Consider the following 21,867-nt stretch of genomic DNA (forward strand, 5'->3'; position numbering starts at 1 on the left):
AACCTCTCTAGTTCAGCTCTATGGTCCAGCAATATCTACAGTCCAGCATGCTTTCTAGTTGGCTGGATGATCACTTCTGGCTGTGGCCAAATTTCCTGTGGTCCCATAAAGCTTGTTTAAAGCCACCAGTCCTGGCTCTCAGTGCTCTGGGCTGTTATTTAGCTCTAACTTACCCTTAAATGTCTTCTAAGAGCCCAGTCAACAGTGGAAGTGTTGGTAATGTGCTAGATAATATTGACCTCCCGCGGTCTGACACATTCTCTTATTTGGCACCAGTCAGGTCCCAGGCATACTGAACTAGAGAGGTTCAACCTGTAACACCAAAAGCTCAAAGTCCTACAGCGAATTCCCTCCTTTCCCTGAGAAAAGTTTGTTTTAAAAAAACAGCACCCTAGTATGCTCCCCATACTTCAACTCCAGTGGAAGAAGCTAAGTTACCACGTGGAAGAGTGCTGCTAGAAAACAGGCAGAAGCTCTGACTGCACTGTAGCAGATAGGAATAATAAGAACATAAAAGATCCCCTTACAAGATCTTCTTCCCCGGAGTTAGGAAGATCCTTTCCTATCTTTACTTAAGACTCCAAGCTCTTTCGGACAGGGAGAACTCTGATAGATTATGAACAGTGAGTGCTTAACTCAACAAGGCTCTGGCCAGCGACTCCAGGTGCTTCTGCAGTAAAGATAATATTTTTCTAACATCGAACTCTCTCTCCAGTCTCACTGACATCAGCTTTGAAACTGTGCTTAGTTAAAGCTAATATTTCTGTAGATCGTGTTTGCTGACTTTATGGTTAAAAAAAAACAAGCCACATTTACAATTTTCACACTGTTCGCACTCAAAGCTTATTAACAAAGGATCTCGTCAACTTGAAATCAGATCAATTTCAAAATGAGCTAAGTTTTATGTGACACACCGGATGGCAAATTCTTACAGTGTTACCATCATATGTATTAGCGTTGTGTGAAAAAAAAAGAGAATGTGGGAAACTGACTAATTATACATCTCTCCTAGACCTGGCAGGGACCTCAAGAGGTCATCTAGTCCAGTCCCCTGCCCTCACAGCAGGATCTATCACCACCCCGACAGATTTTTTTTTTTAAATCTACTCTGCCCCAGACCTTGGGCAGTGCTAAGTGACTGCACAGTGCAAAATGCTACTGATTGCACAAAAACGACACAGAAAAGCATTTTGCTCTTTCAGTTACAGTAAAATTAGGTTTAATAACATAGGTAACGAATTCCAGCTGGAAGTGCAACTTTTAAGCAGTGTCTGAATGTTGTCATCAGAGATGCTTTCTGAAAACAAAGCACTTTAAATTGCGCGTATGTGGGCAGGGGGTTTCTAGTCCCACGTTTCTGTTCTTTAGAAGCACCCTGCTTCCCAAGTTAAAAGCAGCTCAACCAAACGTTTGGCTTCAAACCACAAAATAAGACAGACCTATCTACCTCATAAGCTGTGCTCCACAGATTACATACCCTTTGTTGTTACAACAAACCCTCCACACTTGGAAATTCAATCACCTCCTTTTTAAAGTGAAGTGTAACTGACAAATTCACCTGCCTTTGATGTGGAAAACTCAGAGCAAGCCAGTTTTCTCTCAACATTAAAACAAGCTCTGTATTAGTTGCTGCTCTCTTACCCACTCAACAAATTATTAGTTCTGTCCTGATCCGGCCTTTTAAAGGGACACTGGCTGACAGCTGATAGTTCAGATTTACGTTCAGCAGAGAAGGTACATATTTCAGGATTACTTTGTGCAAATTTATGCTTTCCCCCATTGCAAAACTTGCAACATTGTCCCATTGGGCTAGCGCATGGGACCCTAAAGACAAAACAGGTTAGAAGCCAAAGTTAAACTGAGCTAACTTCATGGTAGTAGCACAGTAAAATATATTTGCAAAATATATCTCCAGAGGACAGAATTCCTTCATAAAAGGGACTTCTTTCGTGACGCTTCCTTTCTTAAATGAATATTGTTATATGTGATAAAAGACTTATTCAGCAGGCTCGATACTCCAGTGACACTCCTTTTCAAAGCTTTTGCATAATTTAAATCATGGCTTCCCAAACCGGGGGGTGGGGGAGGGTGCACCCCGGGGGGAGTGTGAAGAAATTTCAGGGGGAGGCATGAGGTGACCCAGCCCCCCCATCGCACACACACACCCCCAGCTGAAGAAAGAGCCGGCCTTTGCTTCTGGCTTTCAGCCCTGCCATTTTATGTGGGTGACCCAGCACAACCACTACAAAAATCAGGCAGCAGACGAAGACCCACCTGAAGCTGGCTGCCTCCTGCAAAGGTGTGTGAGTGTGGGTTGGGAGGAAGGAGGAGGATGGGGTTAGATGTGGGGCTGGAGGTGCCTGGCTCAGGTGAGAGGGATGGGGTAAGAGCTGGGGGCTGGTGGTGCCTAGCTTTGTGAGAGGAGAGGAGAGGGGCTCAGGTGGGCAGGTCATAGGGCTTGCGGGGCTCAGGCAGCTGGCTGGCTTGCAGGACTCATGGGGCTTGGGCAGTTGGCCCCAGCATCACAGGGCTCAGGTGGCTCGGGCTGGCAGCTGGCCCTGGCAGTGCGGGGCTCTGGCGGCTGGCCCCAGCAGCGCGGGGCTTGGGCGGCTCAGGCTGGCAAGCGGGCAGCTGGCCCCAGCAGCATGGGGCTCAGGCGGCTCGGGATGGCAGGCAGGAGGCTGGCCCTGGCATTGTGGGGCTTGGGCGGGTGGCTCAGGTGGTTGGCTCGTGGCTGGGGCGGGCAACTGGCATGTGGGTGGCTGGTCCCAGTAGCACGGCTGACCCCCAGCGGCTGGCAGGTGGGCATGTGGCTGGGCCCTGTGGCGTGGGGTTCGGGAGGCTGGCTGGCCCCCAGCGGCGTGGCGTTTGGGTGGGTGGCTCTGGCAGCGCAAGTTTCAGGCGGCCAGGTGGCTGGTGCAGGCAGTTCTGGTGGCTGGCAAGGGGCTCAGGCACCCGGCCCTCTGGGGCTGCACCAGGCACCCACAAGGGGCCAAGAAAAACTATTTATGCTTATTTTTAATTTTTAAACAACATTTTATCATCAAGTTCTTGTGTTTACTTTAAGTAACAAATTGAATTTTTGGTTAAAAGGGGGGTTGGATGATGGTAAAGAAGAGGTGGGGGGCGAGGGTTTCTCAAAAATCAAAAGGGGGGTGTGATGCCGACAAGTTTGGAAACAACTGATTTAAATCCAGTTCAATTACAGCCTCCTCCAAAGCCTGTGTCCATTGGAGTCTTTCCACTGACGTCAATAGCTTTTGGATCAAGCCCTTTATTTCTGTTAAAGGCCTGGCTAAAGCTTAGCATAGTGGGAGGAGGGGAATAAAAACACCAAGAGGCTCTATGAACTGCATATATATGCTGCTCCTTACCCCTGTGGCTACCTTCGATTCTCAATCTGCTTCATTGAGTCCACACAAATAAACATTAAACATTCTCTCTGCTCTTACAGCTGGTTTCATACCTGACCGAGGCACCCAAAGACTATCACTGGAGGCCTATTGTTACAAAAGATTTATGAGGTGCGTATCTACAGACGTGCAGAACGTAGAGGAGACCTTTGTACAAGTTACCTGTAGCATACAGAAAACAAACCAGCACTTTAAAGACTAACAAAATAATGCATTAGGTGATGAGCTACTTAAAAGGAGAAGGCCTAATAGGAGAAGACCTACTTCTTCTGATCTGGAAATAAAATGAAAAAGCAGTCCTATAGCACTGTGAAGTTTAACAAAATAATGTATTAGGTTGTTATCGGTAGTCTTTAAAGTGCTACAGGACAGCTTCTTTGTTTTGTTAAGATACGGACTAACACGGCCAACTCTGTCACTATTCACCGGATCTGGAAATAGCGTACATGCAGGGACAGCAGCTTGTGTTTGGGCTTTCTTGCTTGTTTGTTTATAAAAGCCAATTTGTTCACTCACCTCAACTGCCCTTTCTCGTTCTCTCTCACTGGAAAGCATTTTGAGCTTTCGAGTTACCCAGTTGTTATTTTTTAATGATGTGAGTTAGTTTTTAAAAATCATCAAAACCACATCTCGTTAGTTGCAATCTATAACAAGTTAACAACTAAATCTTTTCCTTTGCTGGACTTGTGTCCGTGTAGGACGGGTACCTTTGTTTGCTGCTGTAGGGCTTTCGACAATTTTTTTTTTTAAACAAAGTATTCACACACCCCGGGGAAGGGAATCAAACAACGCATAGGATTCTTTGAGTCAACTACTGCCTTAACTAAGAGCACTGAAAACGGTGACCTAATCACAAATCTCATTTTGATCATTTGAATAAAAATTCCAGCCCAGAATTTTCAATCTTTTTTTTTTAAAAAAAAGAAAAAGCAAACAAACAAAAAAGATACTGCAAAGCATAAAGACAGGCCAGACATTTTGTTTTGGTTTTTGGTTTTTCATTTGTTTGTTTGCTTGTTTACTAAGATTGATAATATCAGCAACTCACAGTGCCCATTGGGCGGCAGTGTGGCCTAGAGAGTATGGCACTGGACTGGGCACTTTGGAAAGTTGGATTCTATTCCCAGCTCTGCCACAGGCCCCTGGATGACCGTGGGCAAGCCACAGCACTTCTGTGCCCCCGTTTCTTGAGCCATAAAAATAAACTCACCAACACTTCTGTACAGTGCTCAGAGATTAACAGATGAAAAGCTCAGTGCAAGAGCCATATTACTGCTATTAAAATATTTCATATTGTGAAATTTCCCCTTTTCATCACCCCCAAACATGCATAGCTTTGTTTATGTAAGTAGTTTCACTGATTTCAATGGGACTAGCCATCTGCCTGAAGTTCCATACATCGTTAAACACCTGCGGGATCAAGGCCTAACTACATGCCCCAATGCCCTCCTTCTGCCTCTCCCCAAATGAAAAGCTCTTTAAGGCCTCAGTCTGTGATCCATTACAGCTCAGCAAACCTTACTTTTTAAACTGAACAAAGTGTCACATAATCAGCCCCACAACTCAGCATTCAGTGTTTGTGTCTAAGCTACTATTTATGCTTTGCCGGTTATTTCCATAGTTGGAAGACAACTCATGAGAGTCTGACTGTTACTAAGCTTGTTCAGGTAGCGACTAGGATACGATCAAGAGGTGAAAAAATTCTAATTCTCTGGGAGCACTTATTGTGCAGCAAGGCAGGAGTCCAAAGTCAGTCAGGTTTTGAACTGCTATATTTTGGGCACATCACCATAACTAGGACCACAGACTGGAGAGACAATCCTTATGATCTGCAACCTGGAAGAGCGAGATTTTCAGAAGCCCCCAAAAGAGTGCCTGAAAACGCTCACTGATATCAATAGGAGGAAACACCATTTGAAAATGGCTCCCTAAAGCACTGATTTACCAAAACAGGGGCGAAAAAAACCCCAGCATTAAGTTTGATTGACCAAAGTTTTAGACTTCTGCTTATTCACATCTGCTTAAACACACCACCCCAAAATGACCTAAGTTTTACCGTGGGAAGTACAAGTGAAAGCTCTGCCCAAAAAGCACATTCCTGCCAACAAAGCAAATGATGCTCATGGAGGATACAGCTGTTTTGCTAGCAAAAGCACCAAGACACAGCTTTTATACTGCCCGACTTTTAGCAGGAGAGCTGTGTTGACAGCTAAAAGCCGCATAGCACAGATATAGCCTAAATCCTATTGGAAAGTTTGAATGTAAGGTAAAATGGAGACCGCGTCAAATAACCTCTAATGCTCCCCCATGACCGTGATGAATTTGCATACTGTACTAATGGGACATTAAATTAAGTGTACCTTTGTTGTATTTAAACCCAATTACCTCGATAGCAGCTATAGCAAAAAAGGAAATACAGGAGAAAACAGATATTGAAGCTAAAACAGGTCTTCATACTTTAGAGTACTGTTTGGTAGTCAGTCAGTGACCCATTATGTGCAGTCTCACTAGTAACAGAGAGATAACAGCCATCTTACCTAAAACTTTGGTCAATCAAACTTAATGCTGGTTTTCTTTCACCCCCTTTTTGGAAATCAGTGCTGTAGGGAGCCATTTTCAAATGGTGTTTCCTCCTGTTGATATCAGTGAGCGTTTTCAGGCACTCTTTTGGGGGCTTTTGAAAAATCTCACTCTTCCAGGTTGCAGATCATAAGAATATATGCAGAAGATAACAGCTGTATTCTATCAAAACAAAAAGGCAGCCCAGTAGCACTTTAAAGACTAAGATAATAATTTATTAGGTGGTGAGCTTTTGTGGGACAGACCCACTTCTTCAGACCATCTCCTACCTGTTCCTTTTAACTTACTCCCTCTGTCTAAGCTTGGGCAGCTAAGAATGCAGTTCTTTAGCTACAAAGTTTCAGTAGTCATTAAGCAGAAGTCTAAATTCCAGTTTAAAATCATTTACCTTTCCTGGAAATACTGATATGCTAAACATGCCATTTTTCACTATGCTGCCTCACTAAATTCCTCAGGACAGCTTCAAACAAAGACTGAATATATGCCACTTGTACCTGTGTTTACTTTTTCCCATTTCAATCAGGTCTATACTTTTGTTTTTATTTCTAGGAAGTTAATACATAAATTAGTGCAGCAGACTTTTTGGGGGGCTGGAGGTCCCCAGTAATGCAGGGAAACATTTTAACTAAATGAAATCTCCACTTCTATCCCAACATCCCCCATCTCCTGAAGGTAAAAAAAGGGCACTAAAATTTTTCAAAGCCACGCAATATTTTTATATTTTCTTCCCAAGTTTTGCAACCACAGCTCATTGCCAACTGGAGAAGCATCAAAAATCATGTACAAGCAGCACTTCTTGGTGACAAGAGAAGAACAATAGAAAGTATTTTGAAAAGAGCGCAAGCGATCTTATTATAACATGGAGACATACCTATCTCACAGAACTGGAAGGACCTTGAGAAGCCTTTGAGTCCAGTCCCCTGCACTCACAGACGGACCTATCACCATCCCTGACAGTTTTTTTTTTTTAATCAAACCTGCCCCAGTCCCTTGACAGGCCCTCACTCATAGCCCTGGCTTTACCAGACCAATGCTCTAATCACCAAGCTATCCACATCCTGTTTATATTTCCAGTGTGTGAAGATCCTCTTGACCAAGGATGGGCAACACCCAGCCCACAGGCCAGATTCAATGCACACAGGCATTTAATGCGGCCGGCGACTCAGGAGAGATCTTCGCGCATTGCCCCTGCCCCCAGCAAAATCTCATTGGTCTTAGTGGCCAGAAACCAGCCAATGGACCTGAGAGCATTTCCTTGAGGGGGGATGGGGAGGGGAGAGCTGCACAGCCTAGTTTCTCAGCTCCCGTTGGCTGGAAACCGTCAAATAAGAGGCGAGAGATTTTCCTGGGAGCGAGTGCAGCGCATGAAGATTTGGCATTGGAAAAGGTTCAGAAAAGGGCAACAAAAATGAGGAGAGATTTGGCACAGACACTATATGAAGAGAGATTAATAGGACTTGGGACTTTTAATCTTAGAAAAGAGGAGACTAACGTGGGAGGCGTGACAGAGATCTATAAAGTCAGGACAGGTGTGTAAAACGTGAATAAGGAAAAGTTATTTACTTGTTCCCAGAACATAAGATCTAGGGGGTCAAAAATGAAACTGATAGGCGACAGATTGAAAACAAACAAGAGAAAGTATTTCTTCGTGCAGCACAGTCAACCTGTGGAACTCCAGTTACCTATCCTGAGCTCCCATCTGCACCCAACCTCCATCTCAGACCCCGCACTTCCACCACAGAAAAGTGTGGTCATTGACCACTTACCAGAATTTTGGAGTGCCCCCCCAAAAAAAATTGTCTCCCCCAATCTTGACTCTGATATTAATTTTGCCTTTTTCCATTTGGCAAAGACTTACTATTTCTTTCTTAAAGGCAAATAAGCAACCATTTTCAAAACAAGGGCTTCGACTCCCATAAAATCACAGCTACCAATCTAGGAACGCTCCCTTTTTTGGGGAGCATGTGCATGCAAATCACAAAAGCAAATACTACTTGTCCTGTTTTGAGTTAGAAAGGCATTAAACCTAAGTAAGTTTGCCGTTTCAATATCCTACTGCAGGAAGAGATGAAGTGACAATAAAACACCCAGTGCTACCAACAGCAGTATCCAGAGGTTTTTTTGCTCAAGACATTGTTGAGTAAGGTTTTGCAAAGCGTAATGAATGCATGAGGCATCCCAGAGTAAGTTAAAGGAACATACAAAGGAAAGAAGGTACAAGTTGAACCTCTCTCCTCTGGCCTCCTGAGGACCTGACTGGTGCAGAACAAGAGAATTTGCAGAACCATGGGAAGGCAATATTGTCTAGCAGCATTACCAACACTTCCACTGCTGACTAAGCTAAGTAACAGCTCAGAACCCTGAGAGCCAGGATTGGTGGCTGTAAACAAACTTTATGGGACCACAAGAAAGTTGGCCACACCCAGGATAACTGGTTGTCTGGCTAACTAAAATCATACCAGACCATGGATGTTGCAGGACAAGAGAGGTTCACTGTGTATTGGCACACAAGCCTCAGCACGTATTGCACAATTTCTAATTCCACAGAGCTTTGCCTTGCCAAAATATGTGTCTATTTACCAGCACTGATGACAACAGGTTTCTAAGCATACAATAGAATTGAATGCTTCCTCTGCAGCATTAATTTACTACTTTATGGTCATTAATTTGGTGGGGTCTAATACCCACCCCCTTCCACCAGCAGTTTTAAACAGACGTCAAACTTCACAAACCCTCCAATTCCAAGGATAATCAAATAGGAGGCAGAAAAATTTTACCCATTCCCTTTTAACAACTCTTTCTGGAGAACACAAGCTAACACCAAGAAGCATAAATATGAAGTAAACCCAGTGACAGTTTTAGGCTCTTCCTCACCTGAAGTTTATCTAACTAGTTTACTAAGTCTCTTGTACCTGCCAACCTCTCATTTACAGTACTAGTTGGGTCAATGCATCACATTTAAGTAACTCCTTAGGGTTGGGACATAAAAATGTTCTGAACAAAGCAGCTAGGTAAACTACAAGCCTTACACCTATGCAAAAACAAGTCCTACCTGACACGCCACCATAACAATCAGGTTCTTTTAACTCATTCATCATGCAGAAGTTTAGCCCTCAAAACACGTAACACATAAGCGCAGCTTGTTTCAATTCCCAGCACCCACTGACGAGAGAGAAAAGCAAATTTCTTGAGTAAAAATCCTGTAGTATGGGACAGACTAACAGATTTATAGAGGCAAATGCTTTTGTGGGTAAAACCCACTTCATCAGATGAACTGGAGTGAAAATACAAAGGCAGGAATATATGTAAGACAATTACTGAAAAAGAAAGAAGTCACCATCCTTTGTAAATTAGGGTGATCAGTTAGGGTGACTGTGACCATTCAGTGTGGCTGATGGGGAGATATGGATGTCCATAAGAGGGGGAGTTGCCTCTGTAGAGCTTTAACAAATTTAGATCCTTAATGAGGCCTAATGGTATAGTTTGGAATTTGCAAATGAGCTCCAAGTCGGCTACCTGCCTTAGTATTTCCACACCACAAAAACTAATGCCCTAATAAATCTGTTAGGCTATGTCTACACGGCAGCATTATTCCTAAATAAACTATTTCGGAATAACTTATTCTGAAATGGTGCACCTACACAGAAACAGGTGCTCTATGTTGAAATTGCTGACCGCTACACACAATGGAGCTTATTTCAAAATACAGCCATTGGATGCACTATGGTTTTTTTCAAAATAGGCTCTACTCCCTGTCTACGCAGACTGTATTTCAAAATGGAATGAGGTTTACTTATTTCAAATTGGAAATTTTTGGCTATTGGTAAATTATTTTAAAATAGCACTTCCGTTGTGTAGACGCTCACATAGTTATTTCAAAATATTGTCTGATATTTCAAAATACAGTAAACCATTTTTGCGCAAGTCAGGTGGCGGGGGGGAGAGACAGGAACCAGGCTGCTGCCTGGTTTCTAACTTCCCTGGTCTTGCAGGAGCTGGGAAAATGACCAGCCCACCAGGGCTGTTCAGTTTCCTGGCTCAGGAACCAGGGGGAAGCCTGGTTCCCCTCCCCCTGCTGCTTGCAGGACCTGGGAAACTCATATGAAACCGCTCATAGCTGGTCAGTTTCCCAATTTCCACCAGCCCAGGGTAGCTGGGAACCAGGCTGCTGCTTGGTTGCCAGCTCCCCACTGGCTTGAGGAACCTGGGAAACTGGCCAGCCATGAGCTGGTCAGTTTCCTGGGTCCCACAAGAGAGGGAGCTGGAAGCAGGCAGCAGTCTGGCTCCTGGCTCCCCTCCCTTGTGGAGCCAGGAAACTGACCAGGCTTGATCAATTTCCTGGTTCCAGTTTCTTGGCAGCTTCTCCCTGCCTTCTCCCAGGCGCAGGGCTGTCAACCGCATGGCTGGGGGAAGGCAGGGAGAAGGGGCTTTTAGCCTGCCTAGCTGCAGAGCAGCTTCAAGTTTTGCTCAATTCACGTTAAAGCGAGTTACTTGCAACCTGAAGCCACATATTTCGAGATTTAACAGACCCCAGTATAAGGACTTCAGAAATAACAGACGCTGTCTGCTGGCCCCTCGGCCCCAAGTAAATGCTGAAGACTCACCAGAGCCGCCGCGGGAGCTGGAGGAGCTGTCGGACCCGCTGGGGCCGCCAGAGCTGGAGGTGCCACTGGGGCCAGAGGAGCCAGGTTGAGGCAGGGCCCAGGAGCTCTCCTCCCCCAGCCCCGGGTGTGTGGAGCATGTCGGCATCCGGCCACCTCTGCCTGCAGCGGTGCCGAGCAGCAGCCATGGTGTCTGCGGCTGGTGCCCATTGGCAGGCTGGGGGCGGCCACGCTCTCCCTTCACGCAGGCGGCTCGGAGCCGGGGGCTGGGGGAGCCGCAGCGCTGAGAGCTGCAGGAGGTGGAAGGAGCCAGGCCGGCATTCAGCTCCTCCCCTGGTAATTGGGAGAGGGAGATGGAGGTTTGAAAGGAAGAATGGGGCAGGAGGGGGGAAGGGAAGCGGGGGCAGAGGACAGGAGTGAGTGATGGGCTGGGAAGGTCAGTAGAACCGTTCAGATATAACAGACTTTCGGCATTAACGGACACCCCCCCACTACCAGTCCGTCAAATCGAGGTTTCCTGTAACTTTGCTGGGTAGACATACCCTTAGGCTGTGTCTACAGTAAGACAAACCTTCGAAATGGCCATGCTAATGGCCATATCGAAGAATACTAATGAGGCACTGAATTGAATATTCAGTGTCTCATTAGCATTAGGACGCTTCCAGCTGCGGCGCTTCGAAAGCACTGCTTTCGAACACATGTGGCTTGGCACAGCTGCATGGGGGTCCTTTTCGAACGGACCCCACACATTTCGAAATCCCCTTATCAGGCTTTCGAAGCACTGCGGCCGGAAGCATCCTAATGCTAATGAGACGCTGAATATTCAATTCAGCGCCTCATTAGTATTCTTCGATATGGCCATTAGCATGGCCATTTCCAAGGTTTGTCTTAGTGTAGACATAGCCTTAGTCTCTAAGGCGCTACAGGACTCCTTGTGTTACACGCACAGATGATGAACACAGCTATCCCTCCGAGGCCAAGCTCCGCAAGTGTCATTTTCAAGCCATTTCCCTGAAAATATCCGTGTGGAATTTAGGAACAAACCTACTAGGGCAAGTGATGAATCACAAAGAGGGTCTAGACAGGAGCACGAAGCACTGACAGTTCAGCACAAAAGCAGAGGTCTTGGCCTCAGGGACCTTCCAGTCCAATAAAGACGAGACAAGATGTGCTGAGGAGACCAGAACGTGTGTCTGTGAGGCTGACAATATCCCTTCCAGGGGTTTAAGGCTAGCTGCATGTGCTAAGATGAGATTGTCCTATGAAGTCCTACATAACCACGTAGTTCCATTGACTTCAGCAGGAGCACTCACACACACAGTGAGTCACACATGCCCATCTTTGCGGGGTCAGGGCCTAGATTACCAGGGGGGCTGACAGACTTGCTGGATCCCTGGACAAGTGAGGAGGGTGGGGGGCAGTTCCACACTCCCAGTAGGGGCAGAACATCAGGTGGAAGGGGTTGGGGCTGGGACACCCTGTCCTAGCAGCTCCCGGAGCATGCTACACCACAGCCCCACCTCCCACCTGCAGGAGCCCTGGTGTCTTTACCCCACTTCACCTGGTCAGTAGATTGAGCCTTGTAACTCCCCTACCAGTGAAACACAGCAGTCGCTCAACAGCATACCCGCAGAAGTCTACCACTTCCCTCTGCCATCCCCACAGACGTTTGTATCAGGCAAAATACAACGGCAAAAATTGGAACCTTCTGAGTGTTCTGGGGACAACAGCCCTACTTGAAAGTGTCATGAGGAACTCACTGGCTTGATGTGCTCGCAGCCTTGGTGGTTTTACATCACAGCTACGAGACAGTCCTTTCAGCAGCAGTGCAATGAGTCCTCACATTGTGCTGGGACATCTGAGTCAATACTGACTCAGATAGAAGAATGCTGCTGAATCCTGCGTACATCCCACGACACGTAGGTTTTCCTAGGAATTCTTGCCCTCTAATAGCGGCCACACCTGCCCTTGGCTGAGCTGGCAGCTCAAGGTGGCACAGACACACACAAGGTAATTCTGTTTCCCAGAGTAGGTCTGAACACAAAATGAGTCAGTGTTACCATAAAACTGCAAGTTGATTCACTCTGATTTCTACACAGGAATATGTGAGGTTTCTACGAAGCAGGGCAAACACTTTTAAATGCAGTTCCTGTTTCATATCGGTGACCGATCAGAAAAGCAGAGTGGTGAAGCCTCAGGAAAGAATTTGAGCTCACAATGAAACAAACAAAATCTTAAAGGGAAAGAGCCTCCCATGTGTGACAGCTCCCATATTACACTGAATGTCCTCCTTCCTGCTGTCAGAAAGACGTAAAAATGCTCAATACCATTAGCACTGAGTGCGGCCTGTTACTGAAACCCTCCCACACATTTCGAGGGTACATCAAGAGGAAGAGCATGGGAACAAGGGGGTTTTGGTTTTGATGCACATGCATTTACTTACACTGATCCCAGCCCAGATGATTGTTCCTTCTGCACCAGTGTGACTGACATTTTCAACAGATCTACCTCAGATTTACTAAACAGCCCAGACTAACATTTGCCTACGTGGAAATAATTCTTAAAAGGCAAACATTTCCAAAGGGGATCCTGGGTTTAAGTTTTGACCAAAATGGCACAACTACATGCTGCATGTGCCTCAGGGAACATGATTCCACACAAATACTCCTGCATCCAGAGACATGTTTGAGATCTAATTAACCCTACTGTGAAGAGGGAACAAACTCACCTTGCTAGTGGTCCTGGAAACTCCATTCCAAGAGGCTTTATAACACACATCAGAATTTTCACCAGAATCTCCAGCACCATTAAAGGTATCAAGTGCAAGTAGTTAAAAGACTAAAGTGGTAGAAAGATGATAATGGAAACCAACCACACTAGTTTATTGTAATGAGAGCAAGCAAATGTCTGTTTAAATCACACACACACACACACACACACGGCACAAAGGGCTCATTTGCAGTTAACAACATAGCAACTGGATCAATATGGGAGGTCCCTTACCAATTTCAAAATAAGTGTTGTGTTGTGTAGACACCAAGATAGTTATTTCAAAATAACTTTTCTGTGTATTCATACGCTAAGAGTGGATTTGGGAACTTATTCTTACGATGCTGGGCCAAAAACTCTGCTTTAATTAATACAACTATGTGAAAAAGCATCCAAGGTAAACAAGTTATAAATGATACAATTTTGATCCCCATACTCAAAATACACTGCAAAAACCGTTAGTAGAGCGATTTGGAGATCCCCACTACAGATATCCTTAAACTGAATGAAGTCTGAGATTGAAATATATCCACTAGACTTAATCCTTAAATGCTCTTTGTGCTGCCTCAACACCTTTGTCAAAATTTAAACTGCCAAAAGATTCAAAGTCCTCTTCACAGAGACTTAGACTGACTGACTCTTTACCAAAAAAAAAAAAAAAATCAAGACAAGAATTAACTTCCTTGGACCATATGTTTCACTTCTGCTTTCACACTAAAAGAGTCAATAGATTTGGGTGTTAACCATCCGTTTCACGTTTTGACATGAGCGACTCAGAAATGTACATCCCTCAAAAGCTGCTATGAATTGGCTTCCTGCTCCCACTGTCATACATGACACTACAGCTAAATAGGCAACATGAAAAGAGAGCAACTGACACACATCTGCATATGGGCACCTACACACAGAGGTGAAAGCAAGTGAGTGCGCCCTCATGTGCAGCTCCAACAGGAGCCAGCTGAGCTGTGGCAAAAGCCAGAGGGAAGCTATTTACAGAGCTGGCAGGGACCTAGGTTGCAATAGGGCAGTAACCGTAAGAAACCTGGCATACACACCCACACCCACTTTGTTCTTTTGCACCAGCATCTGGTAGGACACTCTTTCTCAGGACAATCGGATTTTGTTTGGGAATGGCCTGCACTCCCATTGAAACTTTGCCCGACAAAAATCCATTCAGGACTCTGCTACAAAGACGATATTCCTAGCCTGTTACCCTGACCACACACACTAGGCCTCTCTTTGCACCCTTCCACTGCTGTGCCTATATCGTCCCCTCATTCACTCTTCACACAAGCACAGCATGCTCTCTCCCAGACCATGCTTGGCACATAGGAGAAGCTCCTCACACACATCTTCAAAGTTATCACAAAATCCTGCTTTAAACTCCCCTATGATGTGATGCCTTCAAAAATACTTGAAAAGATTAACAAAATAGTTTATTAGGTGGTGAGCTTCCGTGAGACAGACCCATTTAAGAAGTGAATCAAAGTAAGAAGTGGGTCTGTCTCACGAAAGTTCCCCACTTACTAAATTATTTTGTTAGTCTTTAAAGTGCTACTTAAAAAGATGAGGCTGCTGGTGTGGAGACCACTACGCACAACACTAACCAGTATCATCCCATTGTTTTTGCATATACCCATTCCTGCCCACCTCTGTCTGTCTGCATCCAGTCACTGTCTAATTTTACACTTAGAAGTTATGCTTTTGACACCGCTTTAGTCTTTTTGCTCAGCATTTGTACGGCAGCTAACACAATGGGGTCCTGCCCTGTGAGCATCATGCCACACCTAGGTGCTACTGCTATACACATACAGCAACAAATTGAACCGACTCCTATAATACTTGGATTACACAGAAAAGGTTTTGGCAGAAGATAAGGGGGAAACATCAAATCAGTTGCAATGTGCAGCATTAAAAACTCAGGCTGTGTCTAGACTAGCCCCCAACGTCTAAGGGGCATGGTAATTAGAGTGTTGGGAGATTACTAATGAGGTGCTGCGGTGCATATGTAGCACTTCATTAGGCTAAATCTCCCCCGCGGCAACTTCAAAGCATGAAACTTCGAAGTACCGGCTCGCGCATAGCCGCGGGTCAGCCTCGACATTTTGAGGAGTAAAGGGACTTCAAAGTACTTGCAGCTGACCCGCAGCTACATGCAAGCCGGCGCTTCAAAGTTTCACACTTCGAAGTTGCCGGGGGTGAGATTTAGCCTAATGAAGTGCTGTATATGCACCACAGCACCTCATTAGTAATCTCCCGACACCCTAATTACCATGCCCCTTCCACGCTGGGAGCTAGTCTAGACACAGCCTTAGAGAGTTTTTGGAGAGGGCAGTGTCCCCTGCAAGCTGAACACTTGGATAGCCACCCAGGAGAGATTCAAATGCTGCCCAGCTGATTAGCACACAGCTGCCACAGCCATGAGCACCTGTTTCCACTGGTGGTGACATCTGCACATAACATTTATTCCGCACCTGGATGGAAAAAGCCCACTGGCTGGAGATATGCCTCTCCAGACAGCAAAGGGGCAGGCAGGGGGTCCTCTATGTGAGGTCCTGTTCCAATGGTTACTTTAATGCTGCTAAATTTTATTTATTGTGTTGTGAGGTCAGGAAGGGCACCACCAGCCTCGGACAGGGTGTTATTGTTATCCACTCCTACATGAATAAAAGCAGGGAGAATATGAAAAATAAAATGGGGAAGTGGGAAAAGGTATTGGGAACACCAGGGAGTTTGTCTATAACTAAGGTTTCTCATTTGCAGTATTTAATTTTGATCCCAATTTACTTGCTGTGTAAATCAATGACTTGATTCCAATAACACCAGCTAAGCTCTTAGCGTGTTTGGCCAGCGCTCTTTCTAGAAATACTGAACAAAACCTGGCACCTGCCCAACAGCCACTGTTCCTGGGGTTCAGTCCTGAAAACCACTGAGCACCCTCCCTCCCCAGAGCCTTCAATTAGTCAAAAGCATGTAAGTGAACTCAGCATCATGAGGGACTGGAACACAGACCCACACTGACCACGCAGTTAATGACAGCCTGTTGCCCCACTCAGCCTCATGGCATTGCACCTGTACAAGGTGTTGACCCTGGAGAGAGGCACTAAAAGTGGCAAAGCCCAGCTCACTGTTCGCTGTCTGGGAGAGACAGCAGGCCCCTGGAGCTGGCCATATGGAAGAAGGCACAGCTGTGGCCAGCCTCACCAATTCATAAGAACAATTCTGGATCAAGTTACAGACCCACATTTTAATTGCTTCTTTGTACGATACAAATAAATGTGCAAATACTGTGTTCAGGCAACTTTAAAGTTATTCAATTAAAACAAGAGATCAGCAATGCGAGAGTTATGGTTCCTACAGCATTAAGAATTCATTTACATTGCACAAACTGTATATTTGATATAAAAATTAGCATTCTATAATATGTATACCTGCAAACATTACTAAGCTATATGTTTGACAAGAAAAAGAGTAGGAGAAAATGCTACATAGTTTACTATTCAATCTTTAGCCCAATACTCAGGTTGCAAACACAGCACTGTTTGGTCAAAGCACTTTCTACATGAGATGATTTCAAGTTTCCTGGAAGTATTTCTATTGATCTGAAAGCATTATAGAGAAGAATATGTATGTGCCTGTCTATAAATTAACCCAGATGTGACCCCCCGGTGTCCCTTTAAGGGTATGTTTATTTCAAAACAATGCTGCTACACACAAAATGCATTTCAAAATAGCACATCGCTATTTCAAAACACAACACTTACACACACAGAGCCTATTTCGAAACAGAGCCATTGGCCGCACTATGGCTTATTTCAAAATAGGCTCTGTCTTAACAGCCCCTGCTTCACAGCAGCTCTTTTGAAACAGGTGCAATTCCTTGTAGAATGAGCTTTACTAGTTTTGAAATAAACCAACCGCTATTTTGAAACTATTTTGAACTAGCGGCTGCATTGTGCAGATGCGAGTACAGTTATTTCAAAATAACTTTGCTGTGTAGACCTACCCTAGCAGAACACTGACAACATCATTCACATAAACTTTGAAATCAGCTGGAAGTAAATTGGGCCCTTATACCAAACAGAGGGCAAGTTAGTCACGGACTAACCTGAATGTTTCTCAATCAGAAAGGAGAGAGCTGAGCGATAAACGGGTACATACTCACTTCCCAGCTGCAACCTCCTTTTCCAATTGAAAAGCAAGCCCACTTTATATGACTTCTGCCCTCAATGAATGTTGAAATGCTCATTACTAAACACAGCTATCCTCCCTCAGACACTGCTCCATATTAAGGACTATTTATAAGCCATATTTCGCCAGTTCAACTTCAGCCATTTCCCTATCCAAAACTACAGTAATTAGGATTTCATCAAATGACCCCTTCACTCAAAGACAGCTGCTAGGCCTTATGTCAAAATTTCCCAATAATATCCATCTTTCAGAGAGCTCAAACACTGAAAATTTTCATTCCCAAGGCTGAAACTTTAGGGAAGTTGAGTGCAAGTACATGGATGAAGCAATAATGGAAACATCTGCAAACTTAAGGAGTGCTTTCAAACAAAGGCTAAAACGCATCAGAGGCCTGTATGCAGGTTGTTGACTACTGTTCGAAAAGGAGGCAATTAGGAGACGTCAGGAATGTATTTTACATCCTCAAACAGTTTTTAAAATGAAACGTAAGAATCTGGGGGGAGCATGGTGCAGAGAGCAGCAAGGCAGTCAGGCAACCAGGAATACATTTGTACCTGAGATTTTTATACTAGGGCACAAGGTCTAAAAATAAAGAACAGACTTTTTCTTAAATACAAAAATCAGCATTCCGGCCCCTCCCCACCCGCACAACCTGAAATACTCCCCCAGGCCACCCCGCAGCCTGGCAAAAGAAGAGTATACTGCAGAGCTTACACCAGGCCAGAAGAAAGCTGTCAGACCAGCAAGGGAAGCCCAAGGGACCTCTGACAATGCCCAGCCACCAGCCCTCACACTACTGCTAGCCCAAGCATCCCATAATGGCACACTGTGGGAGCAAGAGAAGGAAGGTAACATGTTACAGACACATTAAGGTCTTGCTCCTGCACCCCTTATTCTCATGAATAATCCTCTCTGTAATTTTCTCTGCGTAAGGGTTGCAAAATCAGATCCTACAGACAGGGTAAAAGGGGTTTGGGGGAAAATGCACAGAGATGCAAAACAAGTGGAAGGGTGACATGCTGAAGGAAACTGAGCTTTTAAAAAACCATAAAAATATATGTTTGCATGTATGATCATAAACAGAAAAATTAGATTAATACCGTGTCGGGGGGGGCACTTACTCCATCTCACGCCTATTGTTTGCATAGGCCCCACAGATTCTGCATGTTCGGTTGTTTCTTTATCCCACCCAGGCTGCATCTAACCTTTAAATGCAACATTTACAGTCCATTTACATTAGAATAATGGCCTGATCCTCAGAGGAGGCAAACATCCACAACTCTCATTCAATACAGTAGGCGTTACAGGTGTTCATGCAGTCTCAGGATCTGGCCTCTTGTTTGGAAACAACATCACCAGTGCAGACGAGACTCAGAACTGAAGAGGTACATGTCAATTTATGTTCACAACAGCAACAGAATAAAGAGAGATGAAAAAAACACAACAGGTAGATCAGGACGTCAAAGCAGCATGGTTGTCTATATGTTAGTATAATGATAAAACTAAGAGACACCACGCATTCTGACACGCTCTGCCTTCCCCTCCCCAGCCACCTAACAAATGTTGCACAACACAGCCATGTCACAGACCCAGTCTAGTTAACATAGTTATTATTAAACTGCAGTTCTTGTTTACGAGAAATACAGAGCCTTCTCTGCCTCTCTATGTGGTGGTTCTCAATTTTTCCTCCTGATTTCTTTTAAAAACAAATTAAATGAGACTAAGTTGTTCCAGCAAGTGAGGCAAATGTTTGGCTCCTTTATATCCACAGAGACTAGCCCATCAACATTTCTTAGGACACTATGATCTTTGGTTTAGCATTCTGTGGAAATAGGAAGTTATCTGAGAGTTTACTTGATATCCTAACAACCCTGAACTGCTAGACTAATCCTGCAGTGACAGAAATGGAACAGAGAGAAAACTGAGCTAAAACACAGGCATCTTTTCCAGTGGGGAGTAGAAATGGAAAAAGGGCTTGTTGAAAAACTTAAGCAAATTACAAAATTGTAATCTGAAAGCAGAGACTCAAATGCTCAAAACTGGAAAATATTTTTAAAAGGCAGGCATAAATCTGTTCAGTCCTGTCACAGAAACGTTAACCAGCCAAGGGACTGTGATGCAAGACCCCAATCACTTTCAAGGATCTACACCCCTTTCTCAAATGCCTCAGATACCCAGATCCTGTACAGCCAGATGGCTGGAGTGAGAAGGCCTCAAGCCCCCCAGCACCTCCTTAGGCACCTGACCACATTACAAATGTGAAACTCAGAGGCTCACAATTACAAGTTGGCTCCAGTTTGTAGCATAGACAGGACTTTAACCTAACAACCAGGAATTAGGTTGGCTAGGGAACACCCTTCCAAGAAAGAAATGGTTTCATGATCAGGACTCAGGAGGGGGTTCCTCTGTTCCTGCCTCTGACACAGATATCCTGCGTGACCTTAGACAAGTCACTTAGGGCCAGATTGCAAAGGTACTAAGATACCTACAGATTGATTTGTAAGGGGAGGTGGAAACGTCTGACTAGAAGGCCACTGGTTTGTTTTAAAAATCTGGCTAAGCGTCTCAGTTTTCCTGCCTGTAAAAGGGGGATAACATCTCTCTCAATGAGAGGCATTCCAACCATCACTGCATGAACATCACTTATATCACAGCAACGGATAGCTGCCTAGAACCTACACATCAATAAATGTCACCCGCACTATAAACGGCAATCATGCCATCGCCAGATCAGGAAGGGCCATGTTCTAATTTGCTCCCCAGATTGCTACAGGGCCTACAAACAGATCCAATCTCAGACTGGACATAAACAGACCCTGGAATAAACACACACGCGCGCGCACACACCCAGACGCTGGTACAGGGCTTGTGGATGTACCACTAGGGTATTCTATCAACTGATATATGACGACGACAGCCTGTGATCTGATTAAAGCCAACACCAGTTTACAAATCCGGTTTTCTGAACTGCCGCTGCGCTGAGACAGGCGGGGTGGAGAGAGAATACCTCATGGGTACATGCCCTGTGGCATGCATGCTTCACAGCCTATCTGACCAGTGTCGCTGCACACTACCCTCCCCACACACACGCTCAAGCCAGCATGCAACTCCTACCCCCTACGTGGGCCTCAGCCATGCAAACTGCCTGACAACGTCAAGCCAATACACACTCGGGCTGCTTCTACACTCAAATGAGGCAGTTCGAAGCAGGTTAATGAGGCGCTGACATGCATATTCAGCACCTCATTAGCATAGTGGCAGGGAAGTGCAGACTGGCAGCTTTGAAATAAGTGCCCCACTTGGACACTCCCTGACTCCCAGCTGGTTTTGTGGGAGTAAGAGGATGTCGGAGTGGGGTGCGCATTTTGAACTTTGCCCCCACCATCACTGTCAGTCTGCATTTCGAAGCCTGCCCTTAGAAATCCGAGCGGCAGCCATAATGCCAATGAGGTGCTGAATATGCATGTCAGTGCCTCATTAGCCTGCTTTGAACTGCCTCATTATCTACCCCGTCTGACAGGAGGGGTGAGCGTAGAAGCAACCTTGTTTTTCTCTGTCCAAAACCTCTTTTATTGCTCTCCACCACCACACTGTCACCAACACCACCTGGGAGTCAAGCACAGAACAGGGGAGCAACACGGAGGTGCCTGGGCCGGGAGAGTATCTCCACAAACTGCCTCCTTCCTTTGCTCCCTCACCCACCCCCCACCGCAGGCCCTCCCCCCAAGCGCCCAGGGCTGTCCCCAGAGGAGAGTGAAAGAAAAGGGAAGGAGCCAGCAGAGGCAGGACAGGGAAGTGAGCTGGTGGCAAAGAGGAGCGGAGAGCCGGAGAAGTGGGCGTGGGAAACTGGGGTTTCCAAAGGGTGTCTACACAGCAGCTGTATTTTGAAATAAGATATCCAGGGAGAGCTTATTTCAAAACAATGCTGTTACGCAAAATGCATTTCAAAATAGCACAGTGCTGCGTCGAAATACAGGCTCCAGGTGCAGAGAGGCCATTTCGAAATAAGCCATTGGACGCAGTAGGGCTTATTTCAAAATACACTCTATTCCCTGTCTGCACAGCTCCTACTTCGAAATAGGCACTATCCCTCCTGCAGCCAGGTTTACCAATTCGGAAATAAGCCAGCCACTGCTTAGAAACTGTTTCAAAATAGCGGGTGCGTTGGGCTGACCTTAGGATGGTTATTTCGAAATAATTTCACTGTGTACGTCTACCCAAAGGGGTGGGGGGATACAAGCAAAAACCGAGGGCAAAAGGGATGGGGCCATCCCCAGGTGATGGGGAGCAGTTGAGAACTGGGACACGAGGAG

The 21,867-nt window shown here is 45.4% G+C and overlaps 1 protein-coding gene across 1 annotated transcript in view; it reads right to left on the reverse strand.

Annotated features, from left to right (window-relative positions):
* Positions 1-21,867, reverse strand: part of ZHX3 (zinc fingers and homeoboxes 3) — a 65,389-nt gene that overhangs the window by 42,203 nt on the left and 1,319 nt on the right. The gene's annotated exons all lie outside the window — the stretch shown is intronic.

The sequence above is a fragment of the Carettochelys insculpta genome, chromosome 17 (assembly GCF_033958435.1).
Source record: "Carettochelys insculpta isolate YL-2023 chromosome 17, ASM3395843v1, whole genome shotgun sequence".
NCBI classification, from domain to species: Eukaryota; Metazoa; Chordata; order Testudines; family Carettochelyidae; genus Carettochelys; species Carettochelys insculpta.